This window comes from Equus asinus, chromosome 23, assembly GCF_041296235.1.
Source record: "Equus asinus isolate D_3611 breed Donkey chromosome 23, EquAss-T2T_v2, whole genome shotgun sequence".
NCBI lineage: Eukaryota > Metazoa > Chordata > Mammalia > Perissodactyla > Equidae > Equus > Equus asinus.
The window spans coordinates 11,604,140-11,619,856 of record NC_091812.1 but is presented as its reverse complement, the minus strand read 5'-3'; the positions used below and the strand labels follow the sequence as shown (position 1 = coordinate 11,619,856).

General features: G+C 36.2%; 1 pseudogene; it reads left to right on the top strand.

Annotated features, from left to right (window-relative positions):
* The first annotated feature begins 318 nt into the window (after positions 1-318).
* Positions 319-15,717, top strand: part of LOC123275645 (olfactory receptor 2T8-like) — a 57,797-nt pseudogene continuing 42,398 nt past the window's right edge.

Sequence of the window (15,717 nt, the reverse complement as noted above, 5' to 3'; positions counted from 1 at the left end):
GGTTTCAGTACACGTAAGGAAAGCACAATATTAATAATTATTAAATAATATAATAGAAGCCAAATTATTTACAATTTTATAATCTTGACAGTTTTTTTCTACTTTTGATTCATTTTGATCTATTATACCAACCAATATATCATTGTGTGAAATATATAGACTAACGTTATTTAAAACATTAAAAGGCTGAGTTACAGAGAAGTGGAATAATAGGTCAAGCAGAAGCATCTTAACTGGGATGTAGGGCTTTGAGTCAGGACCTTGGATTCCATAGCCAGCACATGTGCAGAAGTTATGAAGCCAAACTAAGGTTTGTAGATGATGAAAGTCCCTTCCTTCTCTATTTTTCCATTTGCAGAATCACACCAGAAGAAATCATGGAGAAGAGAAACACAACATCAGACTTCATTCTTCTAGGACTCTTTAAACATACAAGACCCCACCTCTTTCTCTTCATGGTGGTGCTGACAATGGCCATTGCTTCTCTTATGGGCAATGTCGTCATGCTTCTCCTGATTTACTGGGACCCCCGGCTCCACATACCCATGCATTTCCTACTGAGCCAACTCTCCCTCATGGATGTGATGCTGATTGCCACCATCGTGCCCAAAATGGCTGCTGACTACTTGACTGGCAAGAAGTCCATCTCCCCTGCTGGTTGTGGGCTGCAGATCTTTTTTCACTCACACTGGGTGGTGGGGAGAGTTTCCTTTTAAAGTCATGTCCTATGACCGCTACATGGCTGTTTGCCATCCACTGAGATATCCTGTCCTCATGAGCCAGCAATTATGCCTGAGAATGACTTTGGGGTCTTGGTTCCTGGGGGCAGCTGATGGGCTCATGCAGGCTGTTGCTACCCTGAGCTTCCCATTTTGTGGCTCGTGTGAGATCAATGATTTCTTCTGTGAGGCCCCCATGCTGCTGCGCTTGGCTCGTGCTGACACATCAGTCTTCGAAAATGTAATGTACATCTGCTGTGTGTTAATTCTTCTGGTCCCCTTTTCCCTCATCCTGACCTCCTACAGTTTTATCGTCACAGCTGTTCTCCAGATGCGTTCTAGAGAAGCCTGCAAGAAGGCTTTTGTCACCTGCTCCTCACATTTGGCTGTGGTGGGACTCTTTAATGGAGCTGCCGTTTTCACCTACATGAGACCCAAATCCTACAGGTCAGCTGACCTTGATAAGGTCGTGTCAGCATTCTACACTATCTTCACCCCTGTACTGAACCCCCTCATCTACAGTCTGAGGAACAGCCAGGTCAAGGGGGCCCTGAGAAAGGTGGCTGGGGAAATGTGTAAATTTAAAATGACAGCAAACTTAGTCTCATTCTTCAAATTATTCAAAGAGTCTAATTTCCTGAAGTTGTTAACATTTAAACATATGGCAATTCTCTCTCCTTTAATAATGCTTGAAGAGAAAGTTAAATTCTTTGATCAGTATAATAGGAAGTAGCTAAGAATTACGTGAGACTACTGTACTAAGAGAGGCTATTTCTTGAGCACTTACTGTTTGCTATGCTCCACACCAAGCAATTTTTATACATTATTTTGCATCCTATTAACAGCTATATGATATAAGTACTTTGACACCCATCTTCTAAGTGAGAAAATGGAGGCATGGAAAACTAATATTGTTCTCAATATCACACAGCAAATAAATGTTAAAATGTGACTCCGAAGCTTGTCCTTTAAGCTGGTATATTTATTTCTGTCCAGGAATTTATTTTAAACACTATGTTCTATGTTTTTGCTCTGTGCATGTTATATTTTCACTGTTTTCGTAAGCAGTCTTTCAAAATCTGTTTTATCTGGAGCTTGAAGGCAAACCATTTTAATTCATGTAACTTTTTGTTTAAGTAATGTATATCTTTCCCCGGGCTCTCGTAATTGCAGTGGCCAATCTGTTTTAAAGTACACCACGACTAAATTCTTTCTTGGAATTAATTTTGTCCATGATGCTTAAATGTTATGTTGATTTATGATGGACATGGGGTCCATGGATATGAATTCAGATACATAAACATACTTAGCCTTAATAGAACACTTGATGATAATGAGTGAGCAAACCTGAGAAAGTCAGCCGCCTGTTTCTTATAAGTTATATGGATCACCTCACATCTGCAAATATCCAGGTAACTAGAATTATTTCTCATGCAAAATATGGGCACTCCTCCAGGGTTGGGGGCTTTGAAAAGAGAATAAATAAGACTATGTCTCTATCTGTTGGAGGAAGATGCAAGCCAGAGAAGATACAGACAGACACGGTAGAAAGATGTGGTCATCAGAGCCAAATTACAACCAGAAACTGCATAATAAGTTGGCTTAGAGAATTTTCTTATGGAGGCTAAATTTTGTATGTTTGTAACAAATTTAAGAAATAAATGAAATTTTAAACATACATAGAAAAATGAATCCAGAAAGAACTTCCAGGGAAAATAAATCTGCAATATGAGTTTCTGAGAGTTAAAATGGCATTTCAAGTCCACCTCAATTCCAACATGAAAATTTTAGAGCGACATAGGAAATTTCCAGCTTCGTGTAGTGATGCAAGTACCAATACCGTGTGCATATTTGTGGTGGTACCTTAACAGATGCATGTAGATCCTGGGTCCATGTCTAGAGAGATTATTCAGGAAACTCTACACTTTGAGAAGGAATTGAAGATGTCGGAAGAGAGTAGCCCTCTGCTCAAGACTAAGAGTTTGCTTGCCTTGTTTATCATTCTTCTCACCCAGTGTTAGGATGAAAAAAAGGAACATAATTGCTAATATTCTGTCAATTATGCCATCAATATTTTTTGTTTTCTTACAATGAACGAAATTGACACAAATAAACGCAGTCATGAAAATGTCATTATTTGTGCCAGATTCATTTGCCATCAGAAAAATAGATTTTAAAACATATGGATTTGAAAATCATATAAGTCCGTAAAATTTGGTAAGAATAAAATATTTCAACAAGACAACTGTTCAGCCTGACCTATAGGAAGAAACTCAAGCAAACAAAAGAAAATAACAGAATGGCATTATCTCCAAGCAAACACAGACATTAATAAAAGTTGACCAGATGCCTGTAAAAATAACAATACAATTCAGAGAAATAATATAGACCTGTTATCTGATCATAATGAAATTAAATACGAAATCAAAATTGAAAAGAAAATTTCAAAATAGTTTTGGAAATTCTATGTCTTTCTCTTTATTTTTTTGATTGCTTTTCAGAGTTTATACCCTTAGTTTTTAAATAAATGTTTCCGTAGAAAATTTTCAAAAGGCACTACTGATGTGTTTTTTATCGATGTCTAAAAACAGAGGAACATCATGCAGAGGCCACATGTACAAAAGCAGGAACTGTAAGAAAATCTGAAGTGGGGAGTTACCTTGAACATATCATCTTCAAGGCATAATTCACTTACAGCTGATACAGTTTTTGGTTAATGCAGTTAATACAAATCTCAAGCATACAGCTTACAAATTTTACATATGTATATGCTTATGTAACTACAACAAAGATCAAGATTTAGAATATTTCATGCTTCTAGTACTCTTGGAGTCTTCCTTTTGCTTTTTCCTAATCAAAAACTCCAAGAAGCTAATCATTATTTGAACATATCATCAATTACGCCATGCTTCTTGCACTCAATACTGTATTTTGGAGATTCATCCATATTGCTTTTTGAGATTCCACATGTAAGTGAGATATGGTATTTTTCTTACTCTGATTTTCCATTTAGCATAGTACCTACAAAGTCAATCAGTGTGTCACAAATGCCTGGGTTTCCTTCTTTATTGTGGCTTAGTAATATTCCATTGTGTGTGTGTGTGTATACACACACACATATACTTAATACACATATACATATGAAACAAGTTGTTTGCAGGTGTTTGCTATTGTGAATAATGCTACAATGAACATGGATGTACAGATATCTCTTTGAGATTCTGATTTCATTTTATTTGGATATATACCCATAAGTTGGGTTGTTGGATCTCATGCTAGTTCTATTTTTAATTATTTGAGGAATCTCCATACAGTTTTCCATAGTAGCTGTACCAATTTACATTACCAACAACAGTGCGCAAGACTCCCTTTTATTCACACCCTCAGCAACATTGTTATCTCTGGTCTTTTTCATGATTGATGTGAGGTGACCCCATTGTGGTTTTGATATGCATTTCCCTGATGATTAGTGACATTAAGCATCTGCTCGTGTATTTTTTGGTCATTCGTAAATCTTTATTGGAATAATGTCTATCCAGGTCCTTTGTCCATTTTTTCAACCAGGTTATTTGTATTTTTGCTATTAAGTTGTAGGAGTTCCATATGCATTTTGGCTATTAACCTCTCATCACATATTTGAAAATATTTTATATGTTTAGTATGTTGCCTTTTCATTTTGTTGATTATTTTATTGTAAAGAAGGCTTTTAGTTTAATGCCATCCTATTTGTTGATTTTTGCTATTTTTGCATGTCCAAAAATATCAATCTCAAAACCTACATTGAGGTCTTCTAAGACCTTGTCGTCTGAGAGTTTTATGGTTTCAGTTGTTCCATTAAATTATTTCATCCATTTCCAGTTAATTTTTGTGAGTGGTGTAAGATAGGTGTCCAATTTTATTTAATTGTGTGTGAATATCCTAGTTCAAATACTGTTTCTTGAAGAGACAATCCTTTTCTCATCAAGCATTCTTGGCTCCTTTGTCAAATATTGCTGGACCATATATGCATGAGTCTGTATCTTGGTTCTCAATTCTGTTCCATTGTTGTATATGTTTATTTTTATATCAGTACCATCTAGTTTTGATTAGCATGGATTTGTAAGATTGTGTAAAATCAAAAAATGATTTCCGTTGCTTCCAGCTATGTTATTTTTTCTCAAGATTGCTTTGAATATTCAGCATCTTTTGTGATCCCCATACAAATTGTGAGATATTTTTTCTATTTCTGTGAAAAATGTTATTGGAATTTTCATAGTGATTGCATTGAATATATAGATGGCTTTGGATAAGTATTGACATTTTAATATCGACTCACTGATCCATCATTATGGGATATGTTTCCATTTGTTTGTGTCTTCTTCAAATTTTTCTTATAGTTTATAGTGTATAGACTCCCCACTTTGCTTGAATTTATTCCTAAGTATTTTCTTGATGGTATTATAAATAAAATTGGTTTTTTAAATACCTTTTTCATATATTTTGGTGTTAGTGCAAAGAAATAAAATTGACTTATTTAAGTTGTTGATTTTGCACCCAACAGCTTTACTGAATTAATTTATGCTAAGAATTTCTTGGTTGAGTCTTTAAGATTTTCATACATAAAATTATGTTACCTCCAAACAGAAAAAAAATTTACTTTAACTTTCTGATTTTGGTGCCTTTATTTCTTTTTCTCAGTGAACTGCTCTGGCTAGGACTTCCAATACTGTGTTGAATTAGAGTGATGAAGATGTGCATCTTTCACTTTTTCATGATTTAGATGAAAAGCTCTCAAACTTTCATTATTGGGATGATGTTAATCACGGACCTTACATATATGAACTTTATTATGTTCAAGTACATTATTTCTTTACACAATTAGTTGAGAGCTTTTATTATAAAAGAAGGTTAAATTTTTTCAAGTAATTTTTCTGCATCATTGAAAGAAGAATAAGATTTTTACCCTTTATTTTACAAATGCGGTGTATCACACTTATTGATTTGCGTATGTTGAGCCATTTTTGTATCCCAGAGACAAGTGCCACCTCGTAGTGATGTGTGATCCTTTAAGTGTGCTACCGAGTTCAGCTTGGTAGTATTTTGCTGAGAATTTTTGCAACTGTATTTGTCAAAGTCATTGGCCTGAACTTACATTTTAGTGTACTTATCTGGCTTTAGTGTCATAGTAGTGCTAGCTGAGTAAAATAAATTCGAGAGTTTTCTTTCTTTTACAAATTTTTGGAAAGTTTCTAGAGGGATTGATGTTAATTCATCTTTACTTGTGAGGTAGAATTCACCAGTGACACAATCTGATCTTGGCCTTTTCTTTGCTGGGCTGTTTGATCACAGCTTCTACTGCCTTAGTCGTTATAAGTCTGCTCACATCTTCTGTTTCTTTATGATTCTGTCTTGGTAGGTATATATTTCTAGGACTTTATCCATTTCTTCTATGCTGTCCAATTTGTTGGAGTATAATTGTTTACAATAGTTTCTTTTGATCTGTGTATTTTTTTAAAGATTTTATTTTTTCCTTTTTCTCCCCAAAGCCCCACAGTACATAGTCGTATATTCTTCGTTGTGGGTCCTTCTAGTTGTGGCATATGGGACGCTGCCTCAGCGTGGTTTGATGAGCAGTGCCATGTCCGCACCCAGGATTCGAACCAACGAAACCCTGGGCAGCCTGCAGCGGACTTAACCACTCGGCCACGGGGCCAGCCCCTGATCTTTGTATTTTAATGGCATCATTTGTAATGTCTTCTCTTCTAATTATATTTATTGGGGTCCTCGTTTTTTTCTTGTTAATTTTGCTAAAGTTTTGTCACTTCTGCTAATCGTTTAAAAAAAACTCTTACTTTTGTTCATATTTTAAATTGTTTTCCTATTTTCTATTTCATTAACTTCTGCTCTATTTTTTAATACGTCCTTCCTTCTGCTAACTTTAGGCTTAGTTTTTGCTTCTTTTTCTAGTTCCTTGAGTAGTAATGTTATGTTGTTCATTTGATATCTTTTCTTATGTTTGTGTTTATATTTTTAAACTTGCCTCTTGGTATTGCTTTTGCTGCAATCCATAAATTTTGGTGAGCTGTGTTTGCATTTTTCACCAAGATATTTTTTGTGATTTCCATTTTCACTTCTTCTTTGATTTTTTTAGTTATTCAAGAATGTGTTGTTTAATTTCCATACTTTTGTAAATTTTCTTATTTTCCTGCTTTTATTGATTTCTAGGTTCGTACTATTGTGGTTGGAAAAGATACTTAATATAATTTCTATCTTCTTGACTTTGAGGAGATCTGTTTTTTGGTGTATTTGATTTACTCTGGAGAATGTTCTGAGTACATATGTGAAAAATGTATATTCTACTGTAGTTGGATGAAATGTTCTGTGTAAATATTTTAGAACATTTTTCTAGACTGTTGTTCAAGTATTTGCTTATTGATTTTATATCAGCATGTCTCTCCATTGATGAGAGTGGGATATTAAAATCCTCTACTATTATTATATTGCTGATTATTTCTCCATTTAGTTTTGTTAGTGTTTGCTATATATATTTCTATATGTAGATGCTCATATCTTCTTGATGAATTCACTTCTTTATCATTATACAATAACCTTATTTATCTCTTTGGCAATGTTTAGCTTAATATCTGATTGGTCTGATATGAGTATATCTACACTTGTTCTATTTTGCTTACCATTTACTTGAAATATCTTTTTGCGTCCCTACCCTTTCAGTCTCTGTGTATCCTTAAAGTTAAACTGTGTCTCTTGTACATAGCATATCGTTAAATCTTGTTTTCTTTATATATTCAGCCATTTTATGTTTTGAGTTTTTTTGAGGAAGATTAGCCACGAGCTAACATCTGTCCCCATCTTCCTCTACTTCATATGTGGCACTCCTGCCACAGCATGGCTTGATAGGTGGTGCATAGTTCCACACCTGGGATCCGAACCAGCAAACTCCGGGCCACCCAAGCAGAGCACAGGAGCTTAATGCCACCAGCACGACCCCACATTTTATGTTTTTTCAGTGGAGAATTTAATCTATTTATCATTAAAGTAATGTTGATAAGTAAGGGTTCACTATCACCATCTTGTTAGTTATTTTCCAACTGTTTTGGATTTCTTTGTCATTTAGATTGTAAAGTTCTATGATTTCAAGATAGGTTTCTGGAGACTTGGCAACCCAGGGATAAACCCCCGTTGATCACAGTAACTGATCCTTTCGATGTGTTCTTGAGTTCAGTTTGCTAATACTTTCTTGAGACTTTTTACATCTATATTCATCAAAGATACTGGTCTATTGTGTCATTATCTGGCTTTGGTATCAAGGTAAACCTGGCCTTTTTAAATGATGTTGGGAGTGTCCCCTCTCCTTCAAGTTTTTGGAAGAGCTTGAGAAGGATTGATGTTAACTCTTTAAATGTTTGGTGGAGTTCACCAATGCAGCCAGCTATCCCGGACTTTTCTGTGCTGGGAGGTTTTTGTTTACTGATTCAATCACCTTGCTACTTATTGATCTGTTCAGATTTCCTATTTCTTCCTAATTCATTCTTAGCAGGTTTTGTGTGTCTAGGTATTCATCCATTTCTTTAAGGTTATCTGAATTTTTGGCATAATTATTCATAGAAGTGTCTTATGATCCTAAGTATTTTTGTTTCTTTTTTTTTTTATTAATGTTATGATGGATTACAAGCTTGTGAAATTTCAGTTGTACATTTTTGTTAGTCATGTTGTGGGTACACCACTTCCCCCTCCGTACCCTCCCCCCACCCCCCCTTTTCCCTGGTAACCACCGATCAGATCTCCTTCTCAATATACTAATTTCCACCTATGAGTGGAGTCATATAGAGTTCGTCTTTCTCTGACTGACTTATTTCGCTTAACATAATGCCCTCGAGGTCCATTCACATTGTTGTGAATGGGCCAATTTCGTCTTTTTTTATTGCTGAGTAGTATTCCATTGTGTATATATACCACATCTTCTTTATCCAATCATCAGTTTCTGGGCATGTAGGCTGGTTCCACGTCTTGGCTATTGTAAATAATGCTGCGATGAACATAGGGGTGCAACGGACTCTTGAGATATCTGATATCAGGTTCTTAGGATAGATACCCAGTAATGGGATGGCTGGGTCATAGGGTATTTCTATTTTTAACTTTTTGAGAAATCTCCATACTGTTTTCCATAGTGGCTGTACCAGTTTGCATTCCCACCAACAGTGTATGAGGGTTCCTCTTTCTCCACAACCTCTCCAACATTTGTTGCTATTAGTTTTAGATATTTTTGTCATTCTAACGGGTGTAAGGTGATATCTTAGTGTAGTTTTGATTTGCATTTCCCTGATGATCAGCAATGATGAGCATCTTTTCATGTGCCTATTGGCCATCAGTATATCTTCTTTGGAGAAATGTCTGTTCATGTCTCCAGCCCATTTTTTGATTGGGTTGTTTGATGTTTTGTGATTGAGTTGTGAGAGTTCTTTATATATTAAGGATATTAAGCCTTTGTCAGATATATGACTTGCAAATATTTTTTCCCAGTTAGTGGGTTGTTTTTCTGTTTCAATCCTGTTTTCATTTGCCTTGAAGAAGCTCTTTAATCTGATGAAGTCCCATTTGTTTATTCTTTCTATTGTTTCCCTTCACTGAGAAGGCATGGTGTCTGAAAAGATCCTTTTAATACTGATGTCAAAGAGTGTACTGCCTACGTTTTCTTCCAGAAGCCTTATGGTTTCAGGTCTCACCTTTAGGTCTTTAATTCATTTTGAGTTTATTTTGGTGAATGGTGAAAAAGAATGGTCAATTTTCATTCTTTTACATGTGGCTTTCCAGTTTTCCCAGCACCATTTGTTGAAAAGAGTTTCTTTTCTCCATTGTATGCCCTCAGCTCCTTTGTCAAAGATAAGCTGTCCATAGATGTGTGGTTTTATTTCTGGGCTTTCAATTTTGTTCCATTGATCTGTGCACCTGTTTTTGTACCAGTGCCATGCTGTTTTGATTACTGTAGCTTTGTAGTATGTTTTGAAGTCAGGGATTGTGATGCCTCCCGTTTTGTTCTTTTTTCTCAGGATTGCTTTAGCAATTAGGGGTCTTTTGTTGCCCCATATGAATTTTAGGATTCTTTGTTCTAATTCTGTAAAGAATGTCATTGGGATTCTGATTGGGATGGCGTTGAATCTGTAGATTGCTTTAGGTAGAATAGACATTTTAACTATGTTTATTCTTCCAATCCATGTACATGGAATGTCTTTCCATCTCCTTAGGTCATCATCCAATTCTTTCAGAAAGGCCTTGTAATTTTCATTATATAGGTCCTTCACTTCCTTAGTTAAATTTACCCCAAGGTATTTTATTCTTTTTGTTGCGATTGTGAATGCTATTGTATTCTTGAGTTCTTTTTCAGTTGGTTCATTGCTGGAGTATAGAAATGCTACTGATTTATGCAAATTGATTTTATACCCTGAAACTTTGCTGTAGTTGTTGATTACTTCTAACAGTTTTCCAATGGATTCTTTGGGGTTTTCTATATATAAGATCATGTCGTCTGCAAACAGCGAGAGTTTCACTTCTTCCTTCCCTATTTGGATTCCTTTTATTCCTTTTTCTTGCCTGATTGCTCTGGCCAGGACCTCCAGTACTATGTTAAATAAGAGTGGTGATAGAGGGCCTCCTTGTCTTGTTCCTGTTTTCAGGGGGATGGGGTTCAGTTTTTGCCCATTGAGTATGATGTTGGCTATGGGCTTGTCGTATATGGCCTTTATTATGTTGAGGTAGTTTCCTTCTATGCCCATTTTTTTCAGAGTTTTTATCATAAATGGCTGTTGGATCTTGTCAAATGCCTTCTCTGCATCTATTGAGATGATCATGTGGTTTTTATTCCTCAGTTTGTTGATGTGGTGTATGACGTTGATTGATTTGCAGATGTTGAACCATCCCTGTGTCCCTGGTATGAATCCCACCTGATCCTGATGTATGATTCTTTTGATGAATTGCTGAATTCTGGTTGCCAAAATTTTCTTTAGAATTTTTGCATCTCTGTTCATCAGTGATATTGGCCTGTAGTTCTCTTTTTTCGTGGTATCCTTGTCAGGTTTTCTTATCAGCGTGATGTTGACCTCATAGAATGTGTTAGGAAGTGTTCCATCTTCCCTAATTTTTTGGAATAGCTTGAAAAGGATAGGTATTAAATCCTCTCTGAAAGTTTGGTAGAATTCCCCAGGAAAGCCATCTGGTCCTGGGGTTTTATTCTTTGGGATGCTTTTGATTGCTGTTTCAATCTCTTTCTTTGTGATTGGTCTGTTCAAATTGTCTGCCTCTTCTTGAGTGAGCTTTGGGAGATTGTAGGAGTCCAGGAATTTATCCATTTCCTCTAGGTTATCCATTCTGTTGGCATATAGTTTTTTGTAGTATTCTCTTATAATCTGTTGTATTTCTGCAGAGTCTGTTGTTATTTCTCCTCGCTCATTTCTGATTTTGTTTATTTGAGCTTTCTCCCTTTTTTTCTTTGTAAGTCTGGCTAGTGGTTTGTCAATTTTATTTATCTTCTCAAAAAACCAGCTCTTTGTCTCATTGATCCTTTCTACTGCCTTTTTCGTTTCAATAGTATTTATTTCTGCTCTGATTTTTATTATTTCTCTCCTTCTGCTGACTTTGGGCTTCATTTGTTCTTTTTTCTCTAGTTCAGTTAGGTGTGCTTTAAGGTTGCTTATTTGGGATTTTTCTTGTTTGTTAAGATGTGCCTGTATTGCGATGAATTTTCCTCTTAATACAGCTTTTGCTGTATCCCATATGAGTTGGTATGGCATGCTATCATTTTCATTTGTTTCCAGATATTTTTTAATTTCTTCTTTAATTTCTTCAATGATCCATTGCTTGTTCAGTAGTGTGTTGTTTAGTCTCCACATCTTTGTGCCTTTCTCAGCTTTTTTCTTGTAATTAATTTCTAGCCTTATAGCACTATGATCTGAGAAGATGCTTGTTATTATTTCAATTTTTTTAAATTTGTAGAGGCTTGCCTTGTTTCCCAACATATGGTCTATCCTAGAGAATGTTCCATGTGCACTTGAGAAGAATGTGTATTCAGCTCCTTCAGGGTGGAGTGATCTATATATGTCTATTAAGTCCAATTGTTTTAGTTTTTCATTCAGCTCCACTATTTCCTTGTTGATTTTCTGTCTGGATGATCTGTCCGTTGATGTGAGTGGGGTGTTGAGGTCCCCTACTATTATTGTGTTGTTTTTAACATCTTCCTTCAGGTCTGTTAATAGTTGCTTTATGAATCTTGGTGCTCCTGTGTTGGGTGCATAGATATTTATAAGCGTTATTTCTTCTTGATGAAGTGTCCCTTTGATCATTGTATATTGTCCCTCTGTGTCTCTCTTTACCTGTCTTATTTTGAAATCCACTTGGCCTGATATGAGAATTGCAACACCTGCCTTTTTTTCCTTGCTATTTGCTTGAAGTATTGTCCTCCACCCCTTCACCCTGAGTCTGTGTTTGTCCTTGGGGCTGAGGTGTGTTTCCTGGAGGCAACAAATTGTTGGATCTTGTTCTTTAATCCATTTTGCCACTCTGTGTCTTTTTATTGGAGAGTTCAATCCGTTCACATTGAGAGTGATTATTGATGCATGTGGACTTAATGCTGTCAATCTGTCGCTCATTATCTTGTTTTCCTGTGTTTCTTTTCCTGTGTGCTTTAGAATACTCATTTAATACTGCAATTTCTTATGCTGGGTTTCTTAGATTTTTCCTTATCTATGATTTGTGACTCTGTTCTGTACTTTATTTTAGTGTCTACCTTGAAGTTTGTATTTAGAATCTCGTGTATAATATAGTCTATTCTCTGGTGGTCTCTTACTTACCCGACCAATACTGATTTAGACCCTTTGCTCTTCTCCTCCTAAATAATTATTTTCATTTTTTATTCCAACTCGTCTTATTAATTTGTAGTTAGAGTGCTAAGATCGTCCTTGTTTTGGTAGTTTCCTTATTTTGACCCTAATGCTATAGTTGAATATTTGCTATCCTGTTCTGGTTCTATCCATCAGTCTCCCTAGTCTGTGGCTTGTGTCCCCTTTCTCCTTTTTTTCTTTTTTCAAGTATGAGAGCCTTCTTGAGGATTTCTTCCAATGGAGTGCTTTTAGTTACAAATTCCCTTAACTTTTGTTTGTCTGGAAAAGATTTAATTTCTCCCTCATATCTGAAGGAAAGTCTTGCTGGATAGAGTATTCTTGGCTGAAGGTTTTTATCCTTTAAAGCTTTGAATATATCACTCCATTCTCTCCTAGCTTGTAGGGTTTCTGTAGAGAAATCCGCTGACAGTCTGATAGGGGCTCCTTTATAGGTTATCCTCTTTTTTTTTCTTACTTCCCTGAGTATTCTTTCCTTATCATTCCTATTTGCCAACTTTACTATTATGTGCCGTGCGGTGGGTCTTTTTACATTGACAAATCTAGGAGATCTAAAACCCTCCTCTACACACATTTCTCCGTTGATCCCTAGATTTGGGAAATTCTCTTCAATAATTTCATTAAGCACACTTTCTGCTCCATTTTCCTTTTCCATATTCTCAGGAATTCCTATGATCCTTATGTTCTTACTCCTCATTGAATCCATTATCTCTCGGAGATTTTCCTCATTTTTTTTAATTCTTAGTTCTCTTTCTTCCTCTGTCTGTCCTCGATTATGCTGATTTGCTCCTCTAGGTTGTCTACACGGGCATTCAGGGAATCCGTATTCTGTTTTATCTGGCCCATTGTGTTTTTCATCTCAAGTAATTCTGTTTGATTCTTCTTTATGATTTCAATCTCTTTTGTGAAGTAACTCCAGAACTCGGCTTGTTTCTCTTTCTCTCTACCTCATTGAGTTTTTTGATTATAGCTGCTCTGAATTCATCATCACTTAGTTTACTTAATTCCAAGTCCTCAGGACTTAATTCTGTGTTTTTATTGTTTTCCTTCTGGTCTGGGGCTTTTATAAATTGCTGGATGGTAGAGGAGCGGTTTTTTCTCATGGTGGTAGAATTCAATTGCAGTTACAGCCTGTCGCCACTAGATGGAGGCCGAGAGCGGCGTGTTAGCTCTCCGCCTTTGGGGCAAGATGGCTGCACCCACTGGCTTTGTTAGGGGGGAGGGGCTGTCACTCACACGCGCCGGTCTGGGTTCAGATCAGTTCTGTTCTCTGGTCTCCCAAGGCCCTTGATTTATAGGGTCCCCGCGGACGGAAGCTTTCCCCCCATCAGCGGGTCTCCACGGAATCAGTGGCAGGAGTCCTGGATGATCCCCCAGTCATGCGGCCCCTCCCCTGCTCCTTCCCGACCAGCGTGGCAGCGATCGCAGACTCTAGGGGAGGGAGCGATGTTCTCTCCTACCGTTCCAGCACCTCCAAAGGGGTAAAGCTAGGTTTATGATCTCCACCTTCTTGGTATTGTAGGTCTCTAACGAGCTGGCATTATGTTTATTCTCTGAAATTCAGTTCTTCCAATCTTTTGTTGTATTTTGGAGGGGAGAGAATCCCGGGTCAGCTCACCCCACCATTTTGCTCCCCACAGCATAAATTTTTAATGAGTCACAAGACATGTTCATTAATAGACCAAAACATCTTTTAGTTTTTCTGTAATAAGAAGCAAAAAGTAGGTAAACCTATGTTTAATAATTAATGTCTAATATTTTATCTTATTTGGAAATGATCTGCTTACTCAATAAATTTTCATGGGTGTACATAATTTAGAAAAACTCTAATGTTTCAAGTTACCAAGAGATTTTGAAGTTATTTTTAAGTACATTTACCATAACACATAAAAACTTCACCTAAAAACTTTTTATATTTCTTATATCTATTTAGTTCACTTGTTCCTAATAATTATATTTAGATTGCCTACAAAACTTGTGAAACGTTAGACAAAATCCGCTATTATTATAAGTGATTTTTATAGCTAGCAAATTTTGTAACAAGGATAACATGAGCTTATTTCACCAATAAACCCAGGTAGAATAGGCATGGAGTCTGTATCATACCCAATGCTGATAACTCAGAAGACATGCCTATCTCAACCAAACCAAGGAATGTAAATAAACTTTCATTTACCAAAAATTATTCTGTATCACATTTACTTGAAAAACACATATGGGTTAGTTTCTGTTATATTTCTGAGAAGAGTAAAGTGCTCAATTCTTATAAGTGCTTCACCTTCAATGCAATTAAATAGAGCTCTTAAATTTGATAATACCATCTAGAGGTAGAAAATATGTAAAATATTTACAACATACATATATAGACACAGACAGATGTAAACAGAAATCTTATAGCCTCCATTTAAATTTTTTTCTTAGATTTCCTAGGCAACTAGCTATACAGAGAGTTAAGTCTCTTCTATGCTGCATGAGGAGTATGTGTCAATGTAATGGGTTAGGTAGAGAATTGTGCAAGATAGTCCACATATAAAGATGCACTATTCATATATGTACATAACAAAGTGCAATGTTCAGTGCTACAATGAGCGAGACAAATGTAGAAGCCATGGTGGAACAAGTTCTGAGAGGAAGGAATTCAGAATTGGTTTCTTTTCAAAATTGTCAACTTAAAATAAAAAATCTGAATGAAAATAAATTTAAAGGTTTCAAATGATGGTCTCACTATTTCAATCATGCTTATTGCTACCTAACTTCAATAAAAAGGACACACCCTGACAATTATTTCACGTTTATTCTTTATAAATAAGTGAACCTACATTGTTGATTTGACTTCCGTATGACTTTCTTTGACAAGGAAGAGAGCTTAAGAGAGATCGTCATCTATGAGCTTAATGTCAAAGAAGTGAGAGAGAAAAAAGCAGACTCTGACAGTTGTCTACTCAGCTTGTCTGATTAAACAGCTAGGTCACGGGGTCCTGTTGATCATCACTAACTGGAGTTGGGGAGACCTGTAGGGGGAGCTCTCACACCTTGTCACATGTCATCAATTACTCCAAACAAGAAGACACAGAAGCTTGAACGTCTGACAGAAAGTACAACTATTTCAC